Source organism: Pan paniscus, chromosome 2 (genome assembly GCF_029289425.2).
Source record: "Pan paniscus chromosome 2, NHGRI_mPanPan1-v2.0_pri, whole genome shotgun sequence".
In the NCBI taxonomy this organism is placed as follows: Eukaryota; Metazoa; Chordata; class Mammalia; order Primates; family Hominidae; genus Pan; species Pan paniscus.
The window spans coordinates 97,987,827-98,003,676 of NC_085926.1; the positions used below are offsets into that span (position 1 = coordinate 97,987,827).

General features: G+C 38.8%; 1 protein-coding gene across 2 annotated transcripts in view; it reads left to right on the forward strand.

Annotated features, from left to right (window-relative positions):
* The window catches only part of CMSS1 (cms1 ribosomal small subunit homolog), a 360,423-nt gene that overhangs the window by 224,393 nt on the left and 120,180 nt on the right, over positions 1–15,850 (forward strand). The window contains exons 2-3 of one of the 2 annotated variants that reach the window (XM_008975393.6): positions 5,026–5,082; positions 6,169–6,295. The exons of the other annotated variant lie outside the window; for it this stretch is intronic. The gene's annotated coding sequence lies outside the window, so the exon portion shown is untranslated. The remainder of the gene's footprint in view (positions 1–5,025; positions 5,083–6,168; positions 6,296–15,850) is intronic. 2 annotated transcript variants of the gene reach the window in all.

Sequence of the window (15,850 nt, forward strand, 5' to 3'; positions counted from 1 at the left end):
ATGAAAACAATAGCCACTGAAATTTTTTAAAGCCCACAAGCTCGTAAGATTCCTCTTAAACAAACAGAATGATCCAGTCACAGAGCTTAGTTTTATTTCAGCTCAGATATAGCTAAATGCAAGAAATCTTGCATTATATAAATGTCAATATAAACTTGATTTTTTTTTGTATTCTAATAAGAAGACCAGCCAGTAACAAAAAAAATTGGCTCTGTGACCAGCCAATACCAGATACAGTGAAATCTGTTATCTGATGTTTCGTCAGCTAGCCTGTGAGCACCATCATGTAATAAAATTCTCTAAACTGTGATTCACGGTGCTACAAGATCTTTGTGCACCTTTTGACTAATCAGAGACAAATCATATCAGGCTCTTGTATTATTTTATTACTAAGTGTATTTTATTTTAATTCTTTGGAAATTGGTAATCCATGTATGGTTCAGACATTGTTAACCAGAGTACATAATTAGAACAATTCCAACCATGCCAGATGATACTGTATTTACTGAAGAATTTTATTGCCTTTTATGGAGAACATGAGGGAGGAATAGAGAACAGGTTTTTTTTCTTTTCTTTTGCCACATAACTGATAACCCAGTTGCTATAACCATTTCTTCCACACAAAGGGACAACAACATGAGAAATACACGTTTTAAAGTTCCTAACAATCGAGTACTTCTTACGGGAAGCTGGGACAGTTCAAGAAAAAAATGGATTGAAGGAGAGGAATAGAGCCAAAGTTCCCAGACCTTGACAACTAGGGCAAATGTAACAAGTCCACATTCATCATGGAAAAATGTAAAGTCCTACATGTTTGTGGAAGAAAATGACTGCATTCGCAGAACAAGAGGGATAAGGGGCTAACATAGCCTGTGCTGGTCACAGCCTTCTTTGCTCATCTCTCTTTACCTCAATGTGAAGGTCAGTGACAGACCCCCTGAGCAGGGAATGTTTTTTGAATTATAATGATTGAGACAAGTATCCTGTGTCTCAAATTGACAAGAAGTACTCCCCAGTCCTCAAAGCTCAGAGAGGCTTTCTTCAGGCATATCCAGTATTTCATTCTTTACTGTGTTGTGCCTTATCTGCTCTCTGTACATACAAGTAAGGAAAAGAGAAAATATATGCAGAAAATCATGTCCAGTAAGTTTTATTCCCCTTTGAAAGATTATATTTTGTCTTTTGAAAGTCTCTCTGTCTCTGTTCTTTTCAGCTATATTAAATATTTGTTTCCTTCGTTCTTGAATCTCATTTTCTTGAGGCTTATAGCAGCTCAGCAGTCTCTAAGGTCTCTTTTCCCTCATCCATACTCTCACTTCTCTATTTTTGACTACTTTTGCAGGCCAGTAGGTATTTATTATGTCTCATTTGCTGTGGGAGACAGGCTCCACCCCATCCTACCATACTCCCAGACTTTATTCCTTTTAACCATCTAACTAGCCATCCATTTGAGTCAGTAAGGACATGGAGACTTGAGAAATTTACATCCCTGGAAGGTGATTATGATATGTTGAATTTATTTTTTAAAACTTTTTTTACAAAATGACAAAAAATTGTGTATATTTAGGGGATACAATGTGATATTTTAATCTCTTGTATACATTATAGAAAGAATCAATCAAGCTAGTTAACATATCCATCACCTCACCAACTTATTTTATTGTGACAAGAACATTAAAAATCTATCCTTTTAGCAATTTTGAAATATGCAGTATGTTATTTTGAATAACTGTAGTCATTATGCAGTGCAATAGAGATCAGCTTTTTAGATTCTACATAGAAATGAGATCATACATACTTGTCTTTCTGTGCCTAGCTTATTTCACTTAGCATGATGTCCTCCAGTTCCATCCATGTTGTTGGAAGGACAGAATTTCCTTCTGTTTGAAGGCTAGCTAGTAGTTCATTGGGTGTATATACCATATTTCTATGACAAACTCTGTCCTGCTTTGCAAGATTTTAAAAGGGAATGTGCTTTAGAACAAGACACATTGAGATTTGGGTTCAAACCCTGTGACCTTGAGCCAGTTACTTGCCTCTTTTATTCATTTAACAAATTTTGATTGAGCGTCTTCTATGTGCCAGGCATTGTGATGGGCACAAGGGATGCAGTTGTTTACAAGATTGACATGGTCTTTGCCCTAATGAAGTTTATATTCTAGTTAGGGAAACCAGTGAAAAATAAATATTTAAATAAGTATTTACATCATAGTATAAAGAAGTAACACAGGGGTAATCTGTCAAGGGGGGCAGTGAAAACTATTTTTGAAACAATAGGTAAGCTGAGGCTCAAAGAATGAGTAGGAGTTAGCCAAACAGAGTATACAAGAGCATCACAGGCTAAAGGACAGCTTGCTCCAAGAACCCAAGTCAGGAAGAAACTTGAGACAAAAGAGGAACTGAAAAAAGGCAAGCTAGACTAGAGCCCAGTGAAAGAGAGGGAAGTAGAAAGATACAGAGGTAGTGAAGCCAGATTATACAGGGCCTTATAGGCACTGGCAAGAATCTTGGTCTTTTCTAAGAGCAATGAGTAACCATTGAAAGATTTTTTTAATGAGGTAAAAACTAGATTTGTATTTAAATCACTCTGATTATTGTACCTCATCACACAGTAGATGAGAGAAGGAAACCAATATGAAAAAGGCTGGTGCCATTTTTCAGGTGAGAGATGATGGTGGCAGTCAATGGAGTGGTTAATGGCTCCAAAACAGATTTAGGAGGTAGAGCTGACAGGACTAGTGGCTCTCTGCTTTGGTGACATTGCAGAATAGTAGTGTCTCTGATGACTTCCATTTTTCTGATATGAGGTGCTGTTTCCTGAAGTTAAGAACATTTAGAGGAGAGTCTAGCCTGGGCGTAGAGAGGACTAGATCCTAAGCTCAGTTTGGAACATGTTTGATCTGAGATGCTTGTGATATATCCAAGGGGAGATGGTATGCAGGTAATTGTAAAAACATCTGGAGCTCACAAGAGATGTAGGCTAGAAATATAAATTGGATAACAGTTTATAGATTATATTTAAAGCTGCGAATATGACCTCTCGAAGCCTTAGTTGTTGCATCTATAACTTGGAAGTAATGATCTAGCTGTGCAAAGAGGTTGAAAGGGATGCGTACAGCACATAGCACAGTATCTAGCTCATAGTAAGCACTCAATATGTGGTAATTGCCATTATTACTATTTCTAGGAAAATCTCACAGCCTTATTCTCTGAGTTAGCACTAATTGACAAAGAGGAGAGTGGAAAAGAGTGAATAAAGGAATGAACATAAATCTGTGAAAATATGTGTATAAAATCGAGATAAAACCATTAGCTTTCATTGTGCTGCTGTGTTAGAATTTTTTTTTTTTTTGTAATTTTTAATTCCCAGGCATCCCTCCTCTCGCAAACACCTCCTATAATTCTCCCCCTGAAAAATCAGGGGACTTCATTTATCTTAAATGGGACATTTGGACCCAAATGATTTCTGAGGCTGCTCCCAGGTTCTTCATCTTGGTGGGTTCTCATTATTGCTGCTGCAGTGACTGATTGATTTGTTGAGAAATATCTGTCTAAATATTCTTCTGGTAACATTATTTTTAGGAAGGCAAAGCCTTTACATTTCCAGACGGCAGCTTTGCTGTGAATGTGGGGAAACCACAGAAAGCTGTAACACATTGCACATGTCAGCAAGGCCTTCTGGGCTTCTTGGCATTCCTAAAGATGATAATGATCCCACTTGGTGGAGGCTGACCCTCCCTGCAGCTGGTGTCCTTTCTGCGCAGGGATGAGGTCACTGGGGAAGGGGGAGGAGGCGGAGCTGGGGTGGATGAGAGAAGGGAAGGGGAAGAAGCTGTCACATCTGCATTCTTGGTGGAAAAATGGAAATATGTTTGCCACATGCTTGCTTTGTTTGTTTATTTTTTAAGGAAAGGGTATGGAGAGGCAAGAGAATAGTGAGGAATTGTAACATGATGACTGCTTGGTTTTCCCCCAAGGCTTCACAGCTAGATAGCTGTATTCTCAATAACAGGCTCATCAAATTTCCCAGGGCACTGATAACCCTATGTATCTAATCCTGAATACTTGAAACTGATCAGGGCCAGGATATTCCAGCGTTTGGATCCAGTAACTTCTTTAGAGTTGTGAAAATTCCTAATTCTAGATAGTCCACTCCTCCTTATGCCTCAGACATGTCTTAAAAAGGGAAATTCAGAATTTTCAGAATTATTTTTATATTTGGCAATGTAGTTAAAAGTATCAGGTTGTTCACCTATTTCTCAAAGTTGTCACTGAAAGTAAACAACCTTTTTTTTTTTTAAGTTTACTAGTAGTAGCCTAAATGGTAGACCATAGTTTTATCTCTAGAGCTTGTTGTATATACAGAGATTATAAATCTAGAATTCCCCAACTCCCCCCAGGATTTGGGGTTGTTGTTACAATTGGTTGTTGTTGATGTTTTTGTGAGGAGAGAGGTTAGCAAAAGAGGGGTCCCGTTGTCATTACAGGGAATGACCTGGCCTGGGCAAAATCACAACCAACCACTTGGCCATCTCAGCTCCAGGTAATAGAAATAAGTCAACGCTGACAGAAGTGAGAAAAATACTCAAAATGCTCTCAAGATGGTTTTGAACCCTTCAAACCTGATAAGGCCAGGTCTGATTAGCCTTTGTATCTTCAGTACCTCAGCCAGGGCCTAATAGATAGTAAGTGCTCAGTGAGTGGTGAGTGGCCAAGTAACCCAGTTTTCCTATTTTCCGTGGTTTAGGACTACTGTTGGTAGCCAGAACAAATGACCATGAGTAATTAGGTAGAGGGAAAAAATATTTCCTCCTAAATCATGGAGAAAGAGGCTGTTATTTAAGTAAATATAATAATTGACTATCAACAGTGCTCCTGACTTGAGTTTTCAAGATAAAATGTAAAGGGTATTGTCCTCAGGTTTTGAAGGTCCAAAACTGCTAAATGTTTAGCCATTGAAGTTTTTTAACCTAAATTTCCTTGTTGGTAAAATGGGTATAATACTTTCTCTGCCTACCTTTCTAGGGTTATTTTCAGGATTAAATGCTTTTAAGGAAGTGAAACTAGTAAAAACTATCGGAGGTAAGTGTTGTTATTTTCTTCTTTTGAGAACAATATATCTTTAAACATTTTTAGAAGAAAAAAAGGTGCTTCCAAAGCGTATTTATTGATGCTATTATTGTAAATCCCTCTTTAAGCTTCATGCATTTAAAAATTAATGACAACTCTCCTGTTCCTTTCTGGAAAGCTTTTATGACTTAACTCCAAATTCTATGTGTTTAAAAAAACTAAAGTATCATGTCCTCCTTAAAGAATACCATTATTATTCATAACCTCTGAAACCAGCGAGGGTCATAAAGCTACTGACTGCGAATGATTAAGTGGCCACAAATAAAACACTGGTATTACCACATGTAAATTCTTTCCCTGCAGTTTATGCCTCCGCAAACAGTGATTCAACTGCAGGTGTCTGTCAAGAGACAGTAGAGTTTTGTCCTTCTGGAAGCCTCACTGTATGTGAAGTCAAGAAACAATGCCCCTGCCACTATCTAGCTATAGCCTCAATCAAGTCATTTCACCTCTCTTAGCCTCTGCTTCCTCTTTTAACTGACAGAGCATTCAGTGGCTGTGCGTCTGGGCCTCACTGCTCTCCCCAGAAGGCATTTGAAAAAAAAAGGAAGGCATTTTTGGTTGTCAAAATGACAGGGTGGGCAAAAAATGATAGGATGGAGGTAGCTTCTGACACTTAGTAGGCAAATTTTCTATGGTGAGTTGAGCAGACTCATGAAAGAACGAATTGTCCCTCCTATAGTGTAAATATACCCTCCTAAGAAACACTGGGCCATAGCTTGTGAAAGTGAAAGGGTTCACAATTAGTAGTAAGGGACTGTCCCAGGCAAGCTGGCATATAGGGGCCAAACAGCCACAATCCAAGTCCACTTGTGCTTGCATTGTCTTCCTGCATTCTGGCCCTGTTTGCCCCACAAATGACCAGGTCCCCAGCTCTGCTGAACAGCCCTCAGGGAAGGGGACAGATAGGTCCAGACCAAATCCTTCCACTGTATTTTACTAGGAAAACTAGCAATAGACTTAAAGTTAACTCACTTGTTTATCCCTTAATTTGGTTATGCTTTAGTCCCAGAGGCCCCTCATTTCTCCCCTTTCCAGACCTTCAGAGCCTTCGGCACTGCCAGCCCTCAAGTATGGCAGCTGCTTGAAGCATTTGCTTGGGGCGAGTTGGGGAAAGAGGAGGAAGAGTAGAGCCAGCTCTTCCCTGCAGCTGTGGCTAACCGAGGTAAGCTGTGACACGGAGCTCACTCCATCTCAGTCAGAGCCCACCCTGAAGCCATATCTGTGGGTGCAAAGTTATTGTGACACAACCCACCACACAGTGTCAGGGGAGAAACTGAGCATGGTAATTGAGGTGCCAGGTGATTCTTGCACCACTTTTTTGGACTGCCATTTGGAGAGGGAAAATAAAAGCCAAATCAGGAATCTTTTCCACTCTGTTAACATCTCACTAAAGGAAGCAATCAAGTCCAGGTGGGTTTTATGTTTCTCAGCCCCTGTACATGGACAAAGACTGGGATTCCAGATTTTCCTAACTAGCCCTAGGTTTTTCTCCTAGGACATTTTCTTTCTGCTCCTAAAATTGTATTTTACTCTTTAAAAAAAAATCTGTTGTGCAGAATTATATAAGGTTGATATGATGGCCTAGACTGATTGCTTAAATATGGACTTGGACAGTTATGGAAAAGCACTTTTGTTTGTGTCATGGAATTAAAGTTACCACACACACAATTGTCTATTTTCAAACCTAATGGATTACATCTTATATGAATAAAAGAGTATAGCAAAAAAAAGGGCATAAAATTTTTATGCCAGAAACAAAGTCGATGTCTGCATTTAACTGGAAAAAAACTGTAGAAATTTGTGTCTGACAATTGCAAACAGTTCTCTTTCCTTGTTTTTTCTTTTACCTTCTCTCCTTACTATTTGAAGTTATACCTTTGGGAACACATATCTTCTCTACGTTATAGAAATGTGGCAATAAATCATGGTAACAAATAAACTATTCTCTTATTTCATTTATCATCTGTTTTTGAGGTTTGAGCATACTCAACAAAGATTAGAGGTTAGACTATTGCTCTTCTAACTTGTTATGAAACCCTAGGGTCTTACCGAACTTACCAAAGTCAATGAAGGATTAATTTGGGGAGAGCTTTTTAAAAAATCACTCAGCATTATAAGGGAGGTTAATATGGCACTAGAGTGTCATATTTTTAAGAGGGAGTCTTCTTTTTATTGATTGATCTATTTATACCTCACTTCCAAAACATATGCAGTACAGAAAATTAAAATAATTCATTGAGGGAATAAAAGTGATTAGAATATAAAGCCAGAGATAATAGTGAGAAACAGAAATAAGTTGACCCTTGAACAACATGGTTTTGAACTCTGTCGACTTCTGCCATTCCTGAGACAGCAAGAGCAACCCTTCTTCCTCCTCCTTCTCAGCCTACTTGAAGAATAATGAATAGTAAATATATTTTCTTAACGAATAGTAAATGTACTTTCTCTTCCTTATGATTGTCTTCTAACATTTTCTTTTCTGTAGCTCACTTTATTGTAAGACTACTGTTTATAACATATATACAACATACAAAATACTTGTTAATTGACTTTTTATTTTATCAATAAGGCTTCTGGTCAACAGTAAGCTACTAGTAGTTAAGTTTGGGGGGAGTCAAAAGTTATATGCGATTTTCAACTGCACAGAGGGTCAGTGACCCTAACTTCTGAGTTGTTCAAAGGACCATATACTATGTGGTTCTTTACAGTTATTAGAAGTAAATCACTATTTAGCTCTAAGCTTCCTAGTGGCCTAAGTGAAAAGGAACATGCTTTTTTAATCACACAGACACACCTGTGGAATGAATCTATTAAGGGCATCATGGGGTAGTGTTCGGGGGCAAATTTTTAAAATTTGTTTATTTACCAGCATTTCTGGTAGATCAGTTTCATAGATCAATAAATAAAAAGAAGAATCCTTCTTAAAAATATGACACTGTGGTGCCATATTAACCTCCCTTATAACTCTGAGTGATTTTTAAATGTGCCCTCTAATGAGTCAGGAACTTACACAGAGAGGGAGTTTGGGCAATATCAGAGAAAGCCATATCTTTTTTAGATTTATGTGAAATGCTCAGTATGAAAATTTTAAATCTCTTAAAATTGATTATAAAATGTTTTAATGCTAAAATAGAATGCTTATCTGATTATGGTAAGATCCAAATTAGATCATAGTCATTTTCTGTTTTTTTAGAGACGTCTCTGTAAATTCCCACAATTTGTTTGTTTATTTGTTTATTTGTTTGTTTTGAGACAGAGTCTCGCTCTATTGCCCAGGCTGGAGTGCAGTGGTACAATCTCTGCTCACTACAACCTCCGCCTCCCAGGTTCAAGCGATTCTCCTGCCTCAGCCTCCCAAGTAGCTGGGATTACAGGTGTGCACCACCTTGCCTGGCTAATTTTGTCTTTTTAGTACAGATGGGGTTTCACCATGTTGGCCAGGCTGGTCTCGAACTCCTGAACCTCAGGTGATCCACCCACCTTGACCTCCCAAAGTGCTGGGATTACAGGCATGAACCACCGCACCCAGCCTCCCCCCAGGTTTTGTTAAATTAGCGGCTTTAACTTTAGAAGATAACTCTGTGAGACACATTCTTTGGGAGCATGGAAGTGGCTCCTTGTGGAAGAGTCTTCAAGAATTTGATCCAAAAGTCAGCTCTATAATGCCCTCTACCAAACTATTTTCACATATTTTAGGTAGCAGTTTCTTCTTGCAAACAATCTTATGCCCACCTTCAATAGAGAAATCACATAAAAGTGATATTTTATTAGTATAAATTTATTTTTAAACCATCATTTGAATAATATATACTTATTATAAAGACAGTTGTTAAGATCAGTGAAACCCTTTCCATAAGTCAGAAATTTAAATGGATCACAATTCTTCTCTGTGAGTCCAGCTTCTTATTTTTTCCGACATTCTGTTTTGTTACAGGTTTTTAAAACTCATTTGGACACCCACCTCAATATATGCTGTGCAATTAGACTAATCCAGAAGACTGAAAGAGTAGTAAATAATTTTATTTCAAAATTTAATAATATAAACCAATGGCTTATATTTCTTTTTTTATATATATATTTTAAGTTTTAGGGTACATGTGCACAATGTGCAGGTTAGTTACATATGTATACATGTGCCATGTTGGTGTGCTGCACCCAGTAACTCGTCATTTAACATTAGGTATATCTCCTAATGCTATCCCTCCCCCCACCCCACAACAGGCCCCGGTGTGTGATGTTCCCCTTCCTATGTCCATGTGTTCTCATTGTTCAATTCCCACCTATGAATGAGAAGATGCAGTGTTTGGTTTTTTGTCCTTGCGATAGTTTGCTGAGAATGATGGTTTTCAGCTTCATCCATGTCCCTACAAAGGACATGAACTCATCCTTTTTTATGGCTGCAGAGTATTCCATGGTGTATATGTGCCACATTTTCTTAATCCAGTCGATCATTGTTGGACATTTGGCTTGGTTCCAAGTCTTTGCTATTGTGAATAGTGCCAATGGCTTATATTTCTAAAAACAAACATTTTATTATATATATTTTTATAGTATAAGTATATAATTTAATGTAATATATTTTATATGTCATATATTTATTAATATGTGTTATTAAAATATATGTTTATAATATGAAGTATATTAGTAAAATATTTTATGTATTTATACATAAATATAAACGTGATAAATATAAAATATTTCAAGCAAGAAACACATGCAATTTACCAACTCACCCTTAAATGATCTATATTATTATGTCATATGTGTTATTTGTCACATGTTATTTAGGCTACTAATGGGCATAATTTGTGATCTGAGAGTTCAGTTCCTTCAGAACTGACTAGGACCCCATGATGCACACTTACAATAGGCAAATGAGTTCAAGCTTTTCTTGACATGTAATTGACTATGGTATATGTGGGCTATACTGATACACTCCATTGGAGTTTTGCATGAGCAGACATGGCACAGTCCAGAAACGAATCAAAAACTAATGCAGAGCAATAACCTTCTTATTGAATGGCACAGTTATGAGAGATTCACTTCTCTGCACCAAAATTCCAGGGGGAACTTTTGTTCCAAGGTCTGAGGGGTAGTAGTGGTGGTGATGGTAGTGGTGTATCCGTGTGCATGTCCTACTAGAACTGAGTGCACCCAGTTGGAGGATGGGTCTTATGGCACCATTTGTGTTATTATTGTGGCTTTATTAACTGAACCTCTAAGTGAAACTGATGAAGTCTGTCCTCCATTTTCTTGGGCATACATTAGCAATTCAAGGCTAGTATAGGAAAGAGGGCCTGAGACATGAAGATAGCTCAGGAGCAAGTATTAACACTGAGAATCCATGGGTAAGTTAATGCAGTGTTTCTTTCTATAACCACATTTTAAAATAAATATATTCTAAAATTTTACAAAGGCAAGGTGGAAGGTACCTTCCCCAACCTCATGTAAACCAGTTGTTTGAGTATATACTGTATAAGGTAAACTTTCTGGATATGATACAAGATAAAGTTATAAATAAATTCATATTTGATCTTGTTTTTAAATATGTAAATATCCTTAAGTGCCTTGTTATTATTTTCTAGGATTTGTTTTTTCACAGGAATTTTTAAAACCTGTAATATATAATTTCCCCTAAATAAGATGAAATTTAGTTCATCCCTGGGATAAATGCTCTGTATATCACCTGTGGAGTTGTTCGCCTGCTCTCCCTTTGGTTACCAGTCATTATTTCTTATTTCTATTCTCTCCTGAAACAAGGGTGCTCCTTGTTGACAGTATGCTTCCTGTGCCTTTATCTCTTAAACCCTATATATTGCTCCAGTTTGGGACATAGTTGTAAGTCATTGTATAATTCACCATAGCAAGCCTTCTGCCCCAGAAGTGTCTTGAAAAGACACAGTTTCCTAGGACTGCCATAACAGATTACCACAAATTGGGTGATTTATAATAACAAGAATATATACTCTCACAGTTCTAGAGGCTAGAAGTTTGAAATCAAAGTGTCAGCAGGGCTATGCTTCCTTCAAAGGCCGTAGGGAAGAATACTTTCTTGCTTTTTGTAACTTCTGGTGCTTGCCAACAGTCCTTGGCATTCCTTGGCTTGTGGCAGCATAACTCCCAAATCTGCCGCTGTCTTTACATAGTTGTCTTCCCTCGTTGTGTCTGTATCCAAATTTCTGTCTTCTCATGAGGACACCAGTCACTGGATTGGGGCCCACCCTAATCCAGTTTGACCTCATCTTAACTTGATTATGTCAGCAAAGACCCTATTTCCAAATATAGTCACATTCACAGGTTTCGCTAGGTGCATAAATTTGGGGGAGTGGGGAGAATGGGTATTCAACCTGGTACAGCCAGTAAGAATCTTACTACATTCTCTCATTTCTCTGAGCATTTAGGGGTCTACACTTGAGCATTCTGTTTGTTTTCACTGCGTTATCTTTCTTACCTGGAAATCTATCCAAAGCCACAGAAACCCTAACTAATCAATTCTTTAGTGACTGCCACAACACATGCTGAGTCTGTATTTTATAAAACTGCCCCCTGGGGCCAGATTTTGTTCTCCATTATTCATATGCAGCTTCCTACTAGAATCAAAGTAAATTGCATCCAAGTGTTTCCAAGCATTGACTCTGGCCCACACTTCTTCCCAAATTCTATACTTTGTTCTTTGTATATCTGGACATTCGGCTTACTTAAAAGTATGTAATATTCTCCCCAAGGCTTTGAAGAGCTACATTATTTCCAAATCTTTTACCACTTGAGCTTCCCTAGTATTGTAAAAGCTGGCCAAGGGTCAAACATTTGCGTGCTTTCAAGATAGCATGTAGTGTTTAAATCCCTTCCTTAACCAAAGTTGCCATTGTACTGTGAAGGAGGTTCAGAGCAAAGGTCACAAACTAACCCAGACATCACATTCCCCCTTCCCTCTTGATATGTTCTCTTTGACTTTCTTGATGGTTTTTTGAAAGAACATGAGTTAGTTGCTAGTAATAGGAAATTTCACAAAGAAATTGAGATATCTGGCTTTTCTGGAAAGCCCAGATCTGGAAAACCTAGGCCTACATTCTTGTAGCTGGCCAGAGCTGGGGAGTGGCTGTCCCGTCAGGCGGAGCATGTACTCTTGCCTGCACCATGAGCCAGTCTGACCTGCTTCGTTCATTATGTTATGTTATGTTATGTTATGTTATGTTATGTTATGTTATGTTATGTTATGTTATGTTATTACCTACCTACTCCTGTTGGCATTTGAACTATCCACTCCTGGCCCAGGACTTGGGAATACAACGTGAATAATCTTGCGGATGTGGCTCAAAGAAACCATGCTGGACAACTGGATCAAAGGAGGGCAGATCACTGATTTCCCTTCCCTCTGGGCTGCACTGTCTTTTAGCAGTTCCCACCAATACCCTCAAGCCCTGGGATGAGATGCACAACTTCTATCACAATGCCTCTGGATCCCGTAACCTTGCCCCCTCTCTCTCACCATCACTGGTGTCACAGTTAAGTTCAGATGCAAAAACTGAAATGTTCAGAAGTATGAGGTCATTTCAAATTTAGTCTCATGTTATTCTGTTAAGCTTGGATTTCATTAATCACAACATAGTCTCTTCCAGAAACTTCTGAATGCTCTTTCCCAGCTTGCAGAGCCTCTTTTGGGCCTTCTTGCTGATCATCTCTGCTTCCGTGCTTTACCCTTTACCTCCTGGCCCATAGTATTTTGTTGTCAGGTCACAGTTGTCTTTCTGGAAGTCTCCTGCCTCAGACTCTTACCAAAGTCCTCGTGGTCTGCCCTTCAGAACATTCTCAGCAGCTCCTATCCCAATTCAGGTCTCCCAGTTCTCCTCATCCTGCTCTTATCAATTTCTTCTTGTATGCATAGGATTTCCAGTACAGGAGTATCATCTCAAGCACTGAGGATCCTGAACAACGTCTCTCTTGCTTTCTTCAGTATCTTTAGCATTACTGAACACCTCTTAGTTCTGTTATCCCCAACATCACTGGCACACTCAATCCATCCAGGCGATAGAAAATCAAGGTGACTGTATGATCCATGTGGCCATATGCTCTTCTCGGAAATTCCTAGGACATGTTATCACACTGTGACAATCATTGTCTAATGCTAGAAAAAAACTGATTTGTCTCTCATTAAGTATTTGTAAATACTAAAGACTGTCTTTACCTTTACTTTAGAGTTCATAAGAGTAGCCTGTGTTCATTGAGTGTGGAAAATATACAAAGATGCAAAGATAAAAATATAAATTACCCATTGCTATACCACCTAGATTAAAAACCACAGCCAGCATTTTGATATGTGCATTTTCACATTTATATATTAATCTCTTCCTTTCCCTGTTCTTTAGTAGTCAAACATTCTTGAGAGGAGAGTAATTTTTGTGATTATCCCAGTAATTTAGAAAAGAGAGATAGGCTAGAGAAAAATCTAGCCTTAAATTTCAGAATTTTTTTAATATTGTACACATTCTTTCTTGTTTATATTAAATTACTCTTCCACAATATGAAGGGTAGATATGAAGTTTTTCATAACTACCTTCAAGGAGTCCAAAGATTATCTGTATAGTACCCTCATTTTTCTGATAGGATAGATTGTATTATAGACAACATTTGTGTATGGAGTCCAAGCTTAATCTTAGGCATTCAGAGAAGGATAGCCTAGTTGATCTGGTTGGGGAAATAAGACACAGGTAAAAGAAGATTCATATTTGCTCAAAGTAGCATAAAAGTGCAAGCTATGGTATACCAAGGTCTTAAGCTGGGGCCTGAAGGGAAGGGAAGGCAGGGAGTAGAGAAGAAAGCTACATAGGTGCATTTTACATTACAAAAATGGTGGGGTACCAAATATTATTACCAGCTGAGGGTGTGGCAAGACCCTGGCTAGGAACCAAGTCTGACTCTCAGCTCTGGGATTTCCCCACAACATTTCCAGCTGATAAATTGACAAGTCTCCAATGCATCCTTCCATAAATATTGTTACATTTTCCAGACCTTACATTTTAAATTTTTATGGGAGGCTTTTTAGAAACTTACAGCCTAGAAATACTTATTTTAAACAAAAGTGATTTCATATTAAAATAAATAAATTTCAGTGACTGAATGCTTACTACCTGGTGATACAAAGATAACAAAAGTTTATAATCTGCTCTTGTTGAGCTAGAGACATCATTAACATTTTAGCCTCCAGGTCAGAAATGCTGCTAGCCCTTACTGGCTTTATCTGCTTGTGATTAACAAGTTTGTCATAATATAATTAACACAGCTAATGTTGAGTTTCTAGGCAGCTGGAAACAATAAATGTCTTATTGCTTTGGACTGCCACACAACCAGGTAGCAGCTCCAGACCATTAAAAAAAAAAATGGGGCCGGGCGCGGTGGCTCACGCCTGTAATCCCAGCCCAAAGAGGCCGAGGCGGGCGGATCACGAGGTCAGGAGATCAAGACCATCCTGGCTAACACAGTGAAACCCCATCTCTACTAAAAATACAAAAAATTAGCCAGGCGTGATGGCAGGCGCCTGTAGTCCCAGCTACTCTGGAGGCTGAGGCAGGAGAATGGCATGAACCTAGGAGGCGGAGCTTGCAGGGAGGCGGAGCTTGCAGTGAGCCGAGATCGCACCACTGCACTCCAGCCTGGGCGACAGAGCGAGACTCTGTCTCAAAAAAAAAAAAAAAAAAATGGGGCAAGTGATTTTTCCCACAACTTTGGGGTAGCTGTGTAAGAGAACTAATGATTGGCAGGCTCAGGGCAGGAGATTTTAATGGAAAGTCCTGGACCTGCAGTCAGAGAAGCTCTGGTGCTGGCAGAGCCAGGATTTAGCTGTATAATCTTTGCCTGCCACATGGCTTCTCTGCCCCTCCATTGGACTAGGTGACTAAAGACCTGTCCCATTCTAATATTCTGTGACTATGTTCTCCAAGAGTCTAATCTTTCTACAGGAAACCAGGAAAGCAGTGAGATGTTACTTTAAGGAAAGATGACATGATCTCTAGGCCAAGCTTCTTGCCCGACCTTAGGCATGTCAGTTTCAAATAGTCATTACATCATCAAGGAAAAAGGCCAATAAAAGCCCAGACCTTTCAAGCTATAGAATCTGCTTATAAATTGGAATGGACAGAGTTGCTGCGGTTTCTCCAAACTCTGAAACATTACATGTTCTTGGGTAACACTAAAATGCATTTTGTGTTCTGCGTCTCATTAAAGTTCTCGTGATATGTCTCTGTAAAAGTCTGCTCCCCTCCTGCAAACAGGGAATGTCCCCTTGGTTATCTGTTACCAGTTAGTTCAGTTGGTTGAAATCCAATGCTTTGGGATCAGGCCCCATATGGGACAGTTGGTTTCATGCAGAGAAGCCCCCTGCTTGCCCGGGTGTTTCATAAATGCATGCATTTGGTCACAGAAGGTATGGATGTGAGCGTGGCTGGCTCAGCATAACCTACCCCTGCTACTGGAAAAATCACTCAAACCCTAGGTTTTTTTAACAGGGTCGCTGCCCTCATCCTTGTTTAGAATTAACAACTGTGAATACAATGCCGGTCCAACTTCTATGTATTCCTCAAAGATCCTGATGACCTTTTACCCAACTAACTGACTGTCTAAATCTTTTGACATCGTCAGTCTGATGAAAATAGCTAGTTATTAGAGGCTGACTCTCTGAGAGGTACTATGCTAAGTGTTTTGTGTCCATTCTCCCACTCAT